This window comes from Aquarana catesbeiana, linkage group LG01, assembly GCF_042186555.1.
Source record: "Aquarana catesbeiana isolate 2022-GZ linkage group LG01, ASM4218655v1, whole genome shotgun sequence".
NCBI classification, from domain to species: Eukaryota; Metazoa; Chordata; class Amphibia; order Anura; family Ranidae; genus Aquarana; species Aquarana catesbeiana.
Genome location: NC_133324.1, coordinates 182,459,911 through 182,475,822, shown reverse-complemented (window position 1 = coordinate 182,475,822; position 15,912 = coordinate 182,459,911). Strand labels below are relative to the sequence as shown.

General features: G+C 43.6%; 1 protein-coding gene across 10 annotated transcripts in view; it reads right to left on the bottom strand.

Moving 5' to 3' along the window:
* FER (FER tyrosine kinase) overlaps window positions 1-15,912 on the bottom strand; it is a 460,890-nt gene that overhangs the window by 410,473 nt on the left and 34,505 nt on the right. For 7 of the 10 annotated variants that reach the window (XM_073624598.1, XM_073624589.1, XM_073624593.1 and 4 more), the window contains exon 2: window positions 2,935-3,034. The exons of 2 other annotated variants lie outside the window; for them this stretch is intronic. The gene's annotated coding sequence lies outside the window, so the exon portion shown is untranslated. The remainder of the gene's footprint in view (window positions 1-2,934; window positions 3,035-15,912) is intronic. One more of the 10 variants, XM_073624591.1, reaches the window with a different exon arrangement.

The window sequence follows — 15,912 nt, the reverse complement described above, 5'->3', positions numbered from 1 at the left end:
CTAGAAACACACCTACTCCCACGGGAGGAGAACCAGGAAGTGCAAAGAAGAACAGAAAAATAAAAGGTAATTACGGCGATTTAAATTTTTTTAAACGGCATGTCAGCATCTAGGCAAGGAAGAGAATACATACAGATATTGTTCAAAATTTGGGTGGAACCCCGCTTTAAGCCAGGGCTTCCTGGTCATATGAACACTGATTGGCTGTCACAGTGATCGCGTGTTTAAAATCACATATAATGTTCCCATACATGCATTTGGAGTGGTTTTCTTAGACCTTTTGTTGACCAAAGGCTTTATTTAGGTAGCAACTAAAAAGGTATCAACATTATCTTTAAACTTTTACTCTCGGCTCACACTGGTGAGAAATGCTGCAGGCACCAATGTAGAGTTAATGACACCCCCAAATCAGTTTGCAGAACGTAGTGCGAACTGTGGGATCAGATCGCATAGGTCTGAACACCCATGCGATCCGATTCCAGTCTGGACCAAAAAAACCTGCACCCTTTTGGTGTGAATGTGATTTCAGCCATACACACTGTATAGCTGAATTTGCATTGCACAGACATGGCATAAGTGTGAACCCAGCCTTATACCCCTCTACTAATTATCTACACGTGACTTACATATGCTACTAGTTTTTTTTTCCGCACATCCTTAATTTGGAACCTAATGTGGAAAGGTGGGGACTGGTAATGGTTAGATATTTCCAACTTTTTTTTTTTCTTTTTTTATAAGTGAGGACGTTTTTAAGATCTTAGTGGCTTGATCTACGTGTCAAAATTCTTGTCTAAATAATACTCATCTATATAGTGTTATCAGTGAGAAATGGATCAATATCTAGGGCTGCATGGGAGGCAAGGCTAAGCCAAGTCAGGCGGTCTAAAGTCTCTACCACTCAGTCAAGATATCGGGTGATCTGGCAGTCCAAGTGGTTATGAACACTTACTCCCACTCCACTAAAAGTGCTTTTTAGTGCAGCTCTAATGAGAATTTGCCCTGAGGCTGGCTGGATTGCATTAGCAAAGTTGACCGCTCTTGGAAGTTTTTGAATCATCTGGGCATAGCTAAGGGCTCCCAAAGCCAGTCAACAGTTTCTGTACATAACCGACTTAACAATTGCAAGCTTTGTATTACATCCTAAATACCAAAAGATAAGCAATCAAAAGGAGGTTAAACCAAAATAACATGAAGCACCCTGAAGCACCCTCACTTCCATCAGCTCAGCCCCCCACAGTTACAACCTTTTGTACCACTTGCCCCACCCTATTAGATTGTAAGTTCTTATGAGAAGGGCACTCTTAAAGCCCCATACACACTATCAGTTTTTCTGCTCATTTTTGTCTTCAGATTTACCAAAACCATGTAGTGCAAGGGCCTGCCTGATTGCATAAAAATTGAACCTCCTAAGGTTTGACCTCATATTATATGGTTTTGGTAAATCTGAAGGAAAAAAAATCAGCAGAAAATCTGATAGTGTGCATGGGGCTTTACCCTCCTTTATTTTATTGTAATTGTACTGTCTCCCTTTATATTGAAAAGCGCTGTGCAAACTGTTGGTGCTATATAAATCCTGTACAATGTTATTAATCACTTCAGCCCTTGGAAGGTTTACCCCACAATGACGAGGCCATTTTTTGTGATACGGCACTGCGTCGCTTTAACTGACAATTGCACGGTTGTGTGACGTTGTACCCAAAACAAAATTGAGGTCCTTTTTATTTCCCCACAGATAGAGCTTTCTTTTGGTGGTATTTGATCACCTCTGCTGGTTTTATTATTTGTAAACAAAAATGAAGCGACAATTTTGAAAAAAAAAAAAAATTTTTTTTACGTTTTGCTATAATAATTAAAAAAAAACAAAAAAAAAAAATTGTATCAGTTTAGACCAATAAATACATTTTCCTACATATTTTTGATATATATATAGATATAAATATCTATCTATATCTATCTATATCTAAATCTATATATTCGCACAAAAGTTATAGCGCCTACAAAATGAGGGAAAGATTTTTGGCACTTCGATTTTTTATTTTTGTACTAGCAATTGCAGTGTTCAGCGATTTTCAGCAGGACTGTGACATTGCGGCGGACAGATCAGACACTTTTAACACTTGATTTGGGACCAGTGACATTTATACATGGATCAGTGCTATAAAAATGCACCAATTACTGTACAAGTGACACTAGAAGGGGTTAACACTAGGGGGCGATCATATGTGTCCTTGGGAGAGCCAGAGCCAGCCAGGAAGTTGGCACGGCGCTAATCACAGGCAGGGAGACATTTTCCCGATGTGCGGCTGCAGAGATCGGGAAATGTCTCACTTCCTGTGATTAGTGCAGCGCAGTGCCGACTTCCTGTCTGGCTCTGCACGTGGAGTGTGCGAACACACCAGAGCTCATCCTTACTTGGGAGGTGTTTCTAACTGTGGGGGGAGTGGACTGACTGGGAGTACAGAGAGATCGCTGTTCCTGATCACTGGGAACAGACGATCACACTGTACTCCCCTGACAGAACGGGAATCCACCTTGTTTACAGTGGCTGATCCCTGTTCTGCCTCCCTGTGGAGCGATCAAGGGTGGCCAGCGGACATTGCAGCCACTGGCATCGTCTCCGGCGCCATGAGTGCGCCCACTGTATCTATTACACGAAGCGCCGTACCGGTAAGGGGATGCACCCAATAGAGCCGCCCTGCTGCAGTATAAGTGGTTAATATTAATAATGTAGTTATTCCTCTGTTCTTTTTTTGTCAACAGCCACATAGGAGTTAAATTAAGTTTGTCTATATTCTCTAACTTTGCAAACTAAAAAGCTATCTACAAATTAAAGAAAAAACATCTTTTTGTGATACAACTTGTAAAGCAATGTCAGTGACACAAAGGACAGATCTACTGGTTGCAGTAAGAGAACATGACCAATAGCAGAATTACCTGCTTTATTCATTTCCTTGCATGCTGAAGCTGGTGTGTTACGGCCCAGGAGCAACTTGAAGCTGTCGGATACAAACTTCTGTTTGCATGGAATTCCTTTCTGAAGGCAGAGGAATGCAAGTGTCAGTAACATCCGTTCACAGTGTCTTGCTCCAGGCTACACATACACAATACAAGGAACTGATGAAAGATGCCAGAGTGGAAAAAACAGACCATGCTTGATATTTACAAACCTCGCTACTGTTCACTATACAATCCGTATTATAATAAAGAAGTTATTTATCTCATTGGCATGATTGTACAGTTTTTATAAAAGGATAAAGGCCTAATCCTGGGATCAATTCACAGAGTTATTTCCCTCTTAAAATCGGAGGTAAAATAACTCATAGCTTTTCTCAAACATGTTTTTGCAATTCACAAAAAAAAGCTACTAAAATAAAGCATGAGTTATTTCAACAAAACGTGAGGTATTTTACCTCATGTGATGTCTAGTGGGATGGATAACGTGGAGAAAGATTAGAACCAGATTTTATAGCCAATAAAGAAATAACATGTTTGAAACCGTAGAGATATCCCAACTCACAAGTCAGTGCGGTCCCTGTAGCATACGTATTAAAACAAAAAAGGTGACTGGAATGCCAGTCAAAAGGAAATCTGCTTTTCCAGGACACATATGGTGTATCAAAAACTACCAATTTAAATTACTGTATATACTCGAGTATAAGCAGAGTTTTTCAGCACATTTTTTGTGCTGAAAATGCGCCCTCGGCTTATACTCGAGTCAAGCACTTTTCTGCAGCAGAGAATGACATTTTCCAAACCAACTATGGGGCCCCGTATTTCGGGGACACTTGGTGCTAGGAACCCCAAATTTGGTGAGCAAACCTAGTGGAAGTAGCACTACAACATATCCAAATAGCTGGGGTCCCTAGCACCAAGTGGCCCCAAGATACAGATACAGTTGGAAAATGTCATTCTCTGCTGCAGAAAAGCACTTGACATTTTCCGAACCGACTTTGGGGCCCCGTATCTCAGGGCCACTTGGTGCTAGGAACCCCAGCTATTTGGATATATTGTAGTGCTAGTTCCACTGGGTTTGCACACCAAATGTGGGGTTCCTAGCACCAAATGGCCCCAAGATACGGGGCCCCAAATTCGGTCAACTGAGTCCATCTGCAGCAATGTCATTTCGGGACCCTTTGGGTCCAGAGACCCCAAATTTTGGCTGCAGCTAGGGGGCATCTAGGAACCCTAACTACCGAGTTTGAAGTTCGGGGGACCTATGGCTGCAAATGGGCACAGTGAGGCATGCGAATGGGCATTGTTGACCCTCTTTTCCACTAGCAGTAGCTGCACATTTCTCACCCTAGGCTTATACTTGAGTCAATAAGTTGTACCAGTTTTTTGTGGTAAAATTAGGTGCTTTAGCTTATATTCGGGTCAGCTTTTACTCGAGTATATACGGTAAACAAATACAAAATAGCTTTATAAAAAGGTGAAATACTGAATGAAAATATTATCAAAAAATTACGCATATACATTCATGGCCTAAAATATTGGCACCCTGCATTTCTGTTAGATAATGCACTAATTTGCCCAGAAAATGGTGGCAATTACAAATGTTTAGGCATTCTCATGTTTTATTTCTTTTGTTTGTATTGCTATGACACAAAAAAGTGGAGAAACAAAAAGCCAAATCTGACACACTGCATGCAAAACACCAAAAATGGTCTGGACAAAATTATTGGAACCCTCAATTTAATATTTGTTAGCACAGCCCTTGGAAAAATTAAGTGAAATCATTAAATCATACAGGAATCATCGCTTCCTGTAACCATCAATGAGTTTCTTACACCTCTCTACTGGAATTCTGGACCTTCTGGAATTCTCTCCTTTCGCCAACTGCTCCAGGTCTCTCTGATTGGAAGAGCTCCTTTTCCTAAATGCTGTTTTAAGATCTCTCCACATGTGCTCTATGGGATTTTTTGAAGTGTGCTTTTCTTTTATAAACAAAAGAAATAAATATGAGAATGCCTAAACCTTTGTAATTGCAACCATTTTTAGGATGAAGTAGTACATTATCTGACAGAAATGCAGAGGTGCCAATATTATTGACCGTACAATATTCTTGACTATACATAAATCCCTTTCCACCAATAAAAAAAGCAATTTTGTCATTGGGGAGATTTTCCTTAACTGTCACATACACAAAACAGGAAGTGAGAGGAAATCCCGATAAATATAAAAAATCCCTTGAGGACCCCCAGGTCACCAGAACCAGTGTCTCCATTGGAAGATTTCCCCTCTATTACTATTCTGGGGACAACCCAAAATTTGGCATTTTCAATAAAGATGCATCGAAATTTTGTTTTTGTTGATTTCACTGTGCTTATGGTGCATTTTTCATAGGTCATGTGACTCAAAAACAGCATTAAAAACACAACACAGGTGCATTATTGATGCATTCGTGCTGCATTTTCAATGCATTTCAACAGGGAGGTGCATTTTTGGTGCAGTTCTTTTATACTGACCAAAAATGCAGCAAGCAAGATTTTTAACACCACAACAGAAGAACAATTAGACCAATGTGAAGACATACATAGAAGTTAAAGGATTGCATTTTTCTTGAACTTTTCTAAAAGGTGCCCATAATGGCCGACAATAAATTAATATTCATTTTGTGATATTAATTAAAAAGTTGAATATAATACAACTGTATATAAAAATATATATATTTTTAAAAACTGTCATTTTCGGGTTCAGTTTTCAGCAAAGTGCCACCTGCATTTTTGGTTTCAGCACCAAAATTTCCATTCAGTGAACCTCTAATTTTCTATTACTTTCAATCATAATGGTAAACAGGACAAATAGAGAGGGGGACATAGACAGCAAAAAAAAAAAAAAAAAACTGAAAGGGGGTCTTATCTATTTCCACTCTATCCAAAACTAAAGAAAGGGAGTGGAGTCCTCGTCCATGACGACATCACGGAGCTGGATGTTAGAGACCTTGCGCTCCTCCACCTTTCCTTTGAGGATGCCCGCAGATGCTCAATAGAGTTTAGGTCTGGAGACATGCTGGCCAGTCCATCACATTTACCCTCAGCTTCTTTTGCAAGGCAGCGGTAGTCTTGGAGGTGTGCTTGGGGTCGTTGCTTTGGAATAATGCCCTGCGGTCCAGTCTCCGAAGGGAGGGGATCATGCTCTGCTTCAGTCTGTCACAGTACATATTGGCATTCATGGTTCTCTCAATGAACTCTAGCTCCCCAGTGCCGGCAGCCCCAGACCATGACACGCCCACCACCATGCTTGACTGTAGACAAGACACACTTGCCTTTGTACTCCTCACCTGGCTGCTGCCACACACGCTTGACACCATCTGAACCAAATAAGTTTATCTTGGTCTCTTCAGACCACAGGACATGGTTCCAGTAATCCATGTCCTTAGTCTGCTTGTCTTCGGCAAACTGTTTGCGGTCTTTCTTGTGCATCATCTTTAGAAGAGGAGTCCTTCTGGGAAGCCAGCCATGCAGACCAATTTGATGCTGCGTATGGTCTGAGAACTGACAGGCTGACCCCCCCACCCCTTCAACCTCTGCAGCAATGCTGGCAGCACTCATACGTCCATTTCCCAAAGACAACCTCTGGATATGACGCGGAGCACGTGCACTCAACTTCTTTGGTCGACCGTGGCGAGGCCTGTTCTGAGTGGAACTTGTCCTGTTAAACCTCTGTATGGTCTTGGCCACCGTGCTGCAGCTCAGTTTCAGGGTCTTGGCAATCTTCTTATAGCCTAGGCCATCTTTATGTAGAGCAACAATTCTTTTTTTCAGATACTCAGAGTTCTTTGCCATGAGGTGCCATGTTGAACTTCCAGTGACCAGTATGAGAGAGTAAGAGCGATGACACCAAATTTAACACACCTGCTCCCCATTCACACCTGAGACCTTGTAACGCTAACGAGTCGCACGACACCAGGGAGGGAAAATGGTTAATTGGTACCAATTTGGACATTTTCACTTAGGGGTGTACTCACTTTTGTTGCCAGCGGTTTAGACATTAATGGCTGTGTGTTAAGTTATTTTGAGGGGACATCAATTTTTTACTGTTATACAAGCTGTAAACTCACTACTTTACATTGTAGCAAAGTGTCATTTCTTCAGTGTTGTCACGTGAACAGATATAATAAAATATTTACTTCCTCGTCAGGAAGTGGTTAGAATAGTATCATTCAATTCAGCAGGTGATTTCCTACAAGGTAAAAGTGGTCTGAATGGCTATACAGCAGGTTACAGGCGGCAGAAGATGGTCACCCCCAAGCCAGGCTATAATGAGACCAGCCGCAACAGATACACTGCCAAGAGTGGAAGGAATGGAAGGTCCATACCCTCTTCTGTGAAGCCAGAAACTGGTAGTGAGGAGGATTTTGGCACTTTGACCCCTTTCACGCTGAAGCGCTGCTAAAACAGCCGCTAAAGCACTGGTCGTTTTTGTGGTGCTTTAGCGGCTCTTTTCTGGTGCTTTTTGGGCACTAGCAGGGTGCTTTTTTAAAGGTCACGTGACAAAGTAGTTACCTAAAAAAAAAAGAAAAAAAAGAAGACACGTTTTGTGTCGCTTTCAAATCGCTTTGGAAGTGCTGCCCATTCATTTCAATGGACGGGGGCATTTTGGAAGCCCTATTTATAGCGCTCCAAACATTCCGCAAAGATCCTGCTTGCAGGACTTTCTACCGTCCCGTAAGCGCACCGCTCCAGTGTGAAAGCATCCATTCAAAATGAATGGGAGGCAGTTTTTAGGTTCTTTTCAGGCGCTATTTTTAGCAATAAACCGCCTGAAAACCGCCTCAGTGTTAAAGGGGTCTTATGGTTTCAGTTTTAAAGCAGCAAATCAAACCAATCTTGGTTTGATTGCCTGCTTTAGAGGGCAGAGGAGAGATCTGGGGAAAATAGAACCCAGATCTCTCCATAATAAGAGCCGGACACAGCCCATGCCATCACAAGGGAGGTTATTAATCTCTTGGGACTGCAATAAAGTTCAATTTAAAGAGAAAAAAAAAAAAAATTTAAAGTGCCCCTGTCCCCCAGCACATATGCAAATGCTCACGTGGGTCCCACATGCATATGTAAACGCGAACATGAGAGCAATAATTCTAGCCCCAGTCATCCTGTGTAACTAAACCGATAACCTGTAATGGCTTTTAAAACATTGCCCGTGAAAATTTTTAGATACTGCAGTTAGTAGCCATTTCCACAGCGTACCCTAGTTTAAAGCGTGACATATAAAGTATCTATTTACTTGGTATAACATCGGTTATATTTTACCAAAAACTGGATAAAATACTAGCTCATTATGAAATACTTATCTTAGATCAACTCTGTTGCAGCAGTCCTCGCACACCACTATGACCGGCAACATGTCTCCTGGAGTTATTTTCAAGTTTGCGGGCTCCGGCGGTGTGATTGGCCGGAGCCACGAGGACGTCACTCCCGCACATGTATGCGGGAGCCAACAGTCACAGCACAGGTACTGAGTAAATGGCATGAGCAGACTGTTTCTTCAGTGCGTATGCACCGAAGGCATTGACGTAAGCGTATACAGTGCATATCTCCTAAACTGTGCAAGTTGCTTACCTGTAGGTAAAAGTGGTGTAACTAGGTTTACAACCACTTTAAAACTGCACGCATGCTCGTGCAATGGCGACAAACTGTGAATTTTACTATCCAAAAGCGATACCTGAAAAGCCTTTACAGGTTACCACTTTAGATTTACACAGGAGGTCTGGTGCTAGAATTACTGTCTATGACTGGACGTTCGCAGTGATACCCCACGTGTGAGACAATTGCTGTTTGCATGCATTTTTTTAATCACTTCTATTGATCTCACATGGAATGTAGACACCCCTTGTGAGAGCAATAGGCATGTGACAGGTAATCTTTATGGAGAGATCTGGGGTTCATAAGACCTCAGATCCCTCCTCTGCCCTTATAGCATCTAATCACACCAAGATTTTTTAAAATGGTGTAGTTTATACCCAGGTAAACTGGAAGTGATGTAAGGTCATCGCTTCCTGTTCCCTATATCATAGAGACAAACAAAGCGGTCCTGGTCTTTGTTCGTCTCTATGATCAGCAAGTGGGAGTGCCAGCTGGTCAACCAGGTGTGGGCGTAAAAGGGGTGCTACTTGTAAAAGTAAACTAGTTAGATGCTAGGATTGCTTTTACAAGAGAGCCCACCGTGGGCTCTACAAAAATGGTACCGGGCAGCGTCCCGGTATAATCACTTCAAGTCTAGAGACATACCAGTACACATTGCTGGTCGCCAAAACTATTTACATATTATAAACAAGCAGTAAGAGTGATAAGTTGACCTTTAGTACCATGTTACACCCATACTCAGGGTTACAATTGCACCAGCCCCCACCCACCCCCAAGTCCCTGTTTGGCAGCGAGCGGGGGATCTTCTCCCCCAGCTCGCTGTCACTATTGCCTCGCTCATCCATTCAGTGTGCTGTGAATTGGAAAACTACAAGTCCCCACAGCCTTTGCGGCTGTCAGCTTATAGTTCTCAATGAACTACCACAGTGTTGTTTTTTTTCTATATTCAAGCCGATTTCCATGTTTTCTTTCACTTTAAATAATTTGTTTGCACCATGTTGGAGCAAACAAACTATTTCTTTCACTAAGTGCTGTACTGGCTCTAAGCAAGGTATACAGCATGCTGGGTTTCGGATGTGAGACAGAGACTTCCCATCTCACACCCAGAACAATATTGAGTCGGTCTGAGTGGCACTCAGCCATTCATAGGCAGCTTTGTATTCTGAGAAGGAATGCAAAGTTTCCTCTGATTGGTGGACAGGCGGGCTGATGACGTGCACTACATACACTCAGTTGCTGAAACTTGGGTGACTACCAGGATCTATGTTATCTAGCCTGTTACCTAGCCAGTGACCTGCTTTAAGTAAAGCCAAATGAACTAAGATATCCTGGTGGAATGTCCCAACTTTTAGATGCTAGGCTACCACAGTGTGGGGGAAGTTTTAGACCACCACCAGAGTCTGCCCCTGCGCTGTCTTGGGATTTTTAGTTGTACCTAGGTTCCTACTCCTGATTGTGGTACCATACTCAGTAGCAGATGATCTAAAACAAACCTACATGGTCTAATGAATGTCACATGGGAATTGCAGTGTGTAACAGACAACTCCCAGCATCTGTAAGATACCAATAATAAAGTTTGGTGGTGGGATTTGAAGTAGCTCCTGTGGGACACGATGGGTGGCTGCCCAATGGCAAAAGTAAAGCAAGATAATCCTCGAAAAAGCACTGAAGAACATGACAGCAATGGAAGACAGTAAAAAGGTGCATTAAGCCTGCTATAATGTGAAAGAATTAATGCTTAAACAGGGAATACAAAAAAAGACACCACACTAATTGTCATAGAGATCAAGGAGATTTTAAAATGCTCCAAACAGGATAGTATGATTAAAAATCACACAACTCCTGTTATGCCAATTAAAAGGCATTTAAAATCTTCTTGGACTCTTGTACAAATGGTTCCCTGACTTTTGAGAGAGCCAAACAGAACTAGGCGGCTTGATGAACAAGAGTTGATTTGACACTATTGGACCCAAACATTGAAAGATCCAGTGCCTCATGTACAAGTCTTTTGATAATGTGAAAGCTTTGGCAAGAGCAACAGAAGTACCTTTAATGAAGTTATTTGTGGAAAGAGTTATAGGTAAGTCTATAAGTCTAACTCACGATTTCTATGGAGGATTAAACATCCAGGATTAAACATCCAGGATAACTCCGCCCCCCCCCCCCCCCCCCCCGTATTTGCATAGCAGTCTTTCAAACGCATTTTTTGGGGGGAAAAAGATACACTTCAGTGAATTAAAATAATAAAAATAAACCGCAAAAGTTAGCCCAATTTTTTTTATAATTTGAAAGATGTTACGCCGCAGGAATCGGGATCTTTATTTTAAGCAAAAAAAATTGTGTTTCTCATTTTATCCAGAATCGTGCAGCTCTACAAAAGAACAAGAACAGAATCCTAGATTAATTAGATCAGAGCTATAGCCGAGATACATATCTAAACCACACACAGAATTCAAAGGACACAAGGAGGGTCTGCTGCAGAGACATTAGACCAGCAACCCACTGACAAATTTGTGTCATAGTGGTGCATCTGATAACCTGATGGACTTGTGTCTTTTTTTAACCTCACCTACTATGTAACTATGTAACTATGTAACCCAAGCCACTATATACCTTCCACCACTGAAAAGACCAAGCAGTAAAGTACTAAACTAATTGAAAACTTAAAGCGGGGTTCCAACCAAAAATGGAACTTCCACTTATCCAGTCCCCCCCTCCTCCGGTGTTACATTTGGCACCCTTCCGGCGATTGCCGCAGAATCTGCGTGGATCTTTCTACGCCATGTCTGGTCCCTCCTCCGTCCCTCCCACTGTCTTCTGGGAGACACACAGGTCCCAGAAGGCAGCAGGGACCAGTCAGGACGTGCAGCATGACTCGTGCATGTGCAGTAGGGAACCAGGTTGTGAAGCCGCAAGGCTTCACTTTCTGGTTCCCTTACCGAAGATACCGGTGCCTGCACCCAGAGCCAAGGAACAGGTTAGCTTCGAGTGAGGACATCGCGGGTGCCCTGGACAGGTAAGTGTCCTTATTTTAAAAGTCAGCAGCTGCATTATTTGTAGCTGCTGACAAAAAAAAAAAAACCCTAGTTAGACTTACCGGTAACGGTATTTCTACGAGTCTTTCAGGACAGCACCTGGAGAGAGCGCAGCTCCACCCACTTTCCCAGGAAACACTGCAGTCAGTTTCTTTAAAGACCGGACACTTCCACCATGGCCTCAGTTGTTCATAGAGTACCTCCAGCCATGCTGAAATTAGATAAGCAGAACACAGCAATAACACATCTTACAACCTCAAAACTTAGGGCGGGTCATCGGCGCTGTCCTGAAAGACTCATAGAAATACCGTTACCGGTAAGTCTAACTAGGGTTTTCTCCCTTCGTCTTTCAGGACAGCACCTGGAGATGATAAAAGAGTACTTACTCTAGGGTGGGACCACCGCCTGCAGGACCTTCCTGCCAAACGACTGTTCCGCTGCTGATAGCAAGTCCAACCTGTAGTGGCGGGTGAAGGTGGAGAAACTTGTCCACGTGGCCGCTTTACAGATCCGACCCGGGGAAGCCCCTGCCCTCTCTGCCCAGGACGTTGCTACTGCCCTTGTTGAATGGGCTACTACCCCCTTAGGGGGCTCTGCTCCTGAAGCTTTATAAGCTTCGCTGATGGCCATTCTGAGCCATCTACCTATGGTGCTTTTGGATGCTCTATACCCCTTCCGTGGACCAGAGAAGAGAACAAAGAGCGAATCTGATCTTCTAAAATCTTTCGTTATCTCTATATAGTGTAATAAACACCTTCTCACGTCCAGGGAATGGAAAGACCTCTCCTTAGCACTGGACGGGTTAGGACAAAAGGTAGGGAGAATTATCTCTTGTTCCCTATGAAATGCTGATGCCACCTTTGGCAAGAAACCCGGGTCAGTTTTTAGCACTACCCGGTCTGGAAAAATATAACAAAAGGGTTCTCTTATGGAAAGAGCTTGTAACTCGCTTACTCTCCTAGCTGAAGTTACTGCTACTAACAGGACTATTTTTAACGACCATAGCCTGATTGATGCTTCCTCTGGAGGTTCAAAAGGCCCTTTGATTAGACCCCGCAGAACCACAGACAGGTCCCATCTAGGAAAAAACTTAAAAGGTATTGGCCTAGCTCTGGCCAATGCCTTGAAAAACCTAATAATAAGCGGCTCCCTTGATAATTGCCTCTCAAGGAAAACCGATAATGCAGCTACCTGCACTTTTAGGGTGCTAGCTGCCAACCCCATCTCCATTCCCTCATGGAGAAACTCTAGCACTGGAGCAATTTCCTGTGGCGAAAGTATCCTAGTCGCACACCAGCTATTAAATCGCTTCCACGTTTTGAAGTAGATGGCCCTAGTAACCTCCTTACGACTATTCAGCAGGGTAGAGACCAGTTTATCTGAAAGGCCCTTATTTTTTAACATCTGCTCCTCAGTAACCAACCTGTCAACCTGAGATGCTGGGTATTTGGGTGATGAAGGGGGCCCTGCGTTAGGAGGTCCTTCCGAAGCGGAAGCTCCCAATAAGGTTCCACCGCCATCCCCTGTATTGTTGCGAACCAAGCCCGTTTGGGCCAGAAAGGAGCCACCAGAATCATAGTCGTGTTCTCTTTCTGTAGCTTTCTTAAGACCAAGGGGATCATCTGAAAGGGGGGAAAGGCGTAGCACAACTGGAATTTCCATGGCTGCGCTAATGCATCCAATCCCTCTGCCTGATCCTGCCTGTTCAGTGAGAAGAAGGCCTCTACTTTTGCATTCTTTTGGGATGCGAAAAGATCTATTTGGGGCATTCCCCATCTTTCTGTTAGTTGTTGGAAAGTCTCTACATTCAGACTCCATTCTGCTTCCAGTATATTTTCTCTGCTCAGAAAGTCTGCCATAAGGTTTAAATCTCCCTTCAGATGTATCGCTGTTATGGAGTTTAGCCTGTTTTCTGCCCAGGCTAGAATCTGGAGTTCCAAGGATAGCAGAGCCCTGCTCCTTGTTCCTCCCTGCCTTGATATATAAGCCACCGCTGTGGCATTGTCCGATAGGACCTGAACATGATGGCCCCGGACTGTTCTTTCGAAGGCCCATAGACCCAAGAGAATAGCCCTCAGCTCTCTCCAATTGGAGGACTTTCTGGCTTCCCAGTCTGTCCAACTCCCCTGAGCCATCTGCTCGTCCAGGTGGGCGCCCCAACCCCAGGAACTTGCGTCTGTTGTTAATCTTTTCTGCAAAAGGAAAACTCCAGAGCAGACCCCTGTTCAGGTTTGAGTGATTTCTCCACCACCAAAGCTTCCTCTGAACCCGCGCAGGTATCCTTATTAATTTTTCTAGGGACTCTCCATAGGACCAACTCGTTAAAATTGTCTGCTGGAGCTCCCTTGCATGTAGACGTGCCCACTGCACCGCTGGAATAGTCGCAGTGAGTAGCCCTAAGACCGACATAGCTGCTCTTATGGAGATTGGCATATTTGTCTGCGTCTTCTTCACTGCCCCCTGAAGCTTCTCCCTCTTCCCTTCGGGGAGAAAAATTTTCTCCTCGATGGAATCTATCGTGTAGCCCAAGAATAGTATGGTCTGAGATGGAATCAAGTTTGATTTCTCCTCGTTGATTATCCATCCTAGACCCACCAGGTGTCTCATTGTCTTTTCCAGATCTCTCACTAACAGGTCCCTTGTTTTGGCAAAAATGAGTAGATCGTCTAGATAGGGCAGGACTGATACCCCCTCTACTCTGAGTGGGGCCAAGGCCTCCGCCAGGATTTTTGTAAAAATCCTCGGAGAGGATGACAGCCCGAAAGGGAGAGCTCTGAACTGGAGATGAAGGGTAGATTCCCCCAGTTTTATCGCAAACCTTAGGTGTTTCTGAGATGTTGACGCTACTGGTACATGTAAGTATGCATCTCTCAGGTCTATGGAAGCCATAAAACATCCCGGGGTCAGGAGATTCTTCACTGAGAATATTGTGTCCATCCTGAACTTCTTGTACCTGATAGTCTTGTTTAGAATCTTCAGGTTCAGGATGAGCCTGAATTTTCCCGACGGTTTCTTCACAAGAAATATGTGTGAATAGCACCCCTGTTCTAATTCCCCAGGGGGCACGTTCACTATCACCTTTTGTAGCATCACGTCCTTCAGGATAGCTGTCATTGCTAGTGACTTTTCTGAGTCTCGGGGAGCCTGGGTTATGTAAAAACGCACAGGAGGAGGTTGAGAAAATTCCAGCCTGTAACCCTCCAAGATGGTCTTGAGGATAAACTGGCTGCTTGTTATAGTCTTCCACTGTAAAAAGAAGGTCTGTAACCTTGCTCCCACAGTTGGGTGACCGTCACTGGGTTTTTGGACTTGTGGTTGGGGGGCGAAAAAGTACTCCTGACTTACCCCTCCCTCTTTGAGACTTCCAAGGCCTTTTGTAGCCTGCCTCTTTGGTATCTGGGGTTTTCCGAAAAGCACGAAAATTTTTGTTGCCTTGCGGAAGTACCTTCTTCTTTATAGGGAAAGCCTTCTTTTTGTCAGCTGTTCTGTCAAGAATAGCTTCCAGCCCAGGGCTAAACACTAGATCACCTTCAAAGGGTAAACCGCATAATTTTGTCTTTGAAGCAGTATCCCCTGTCCATGTCTTGACCCATAACGCCCTGCGAGCTGAGTTTATCAGAGCTGTGGATCTGGCTGACATCCTGATTGACTCCGCTGAGGCATCTGCTATATACCCTACCGCCTTTGATAACACCGGGAGCGTATCTAGCAGATCCTTACGAGGCGTCCCTGCCTCAATGTGGATTTTCAGCTGCTCCAGCCAGTGTTCCAGATTTCTGGCTACCACCGTTGAGGCCATGGCAGGCTTCAAATTTGCTAAAGAAGAATCCCATGCCTTCCTTAATAGGGAGTCTGCCTTTTTGTCCATGGTATCTTTAAGGATACCCATGTCCTCAAAGGCCAGGTCAGTATTCCTAGATACCTGGGAAAAAGCTGCGTCTAGTCTTGGCTTTTTATTCCAAATATGCGAGCTATCCTCATCAAACGGAAACCTTCGCTTGAGGGATTTAGAAAAGAAGGGGGCTCTCTCTGGATCCTTCCACTCCCTCTTAATGGTCTCTGATAGGAATTTATGTACAGGAAAAACCCTGTGTTTTTCCTCCCCGAGGCCTTGGAACATCTTATCGTGTAGGGATAGCTGAGCCTTATCCTCTGTGATGTTAAGGGTAGTATGAATTGTTCTTAGTAGATCATCTACCTCCTCAAGGGATAACTTGTACCTAGAAGAAGGAGAAGAAGCTTCATTTACTTCTTCTGCTTCCTCATCCGAATTCAGTAAAATGTTACTTTCC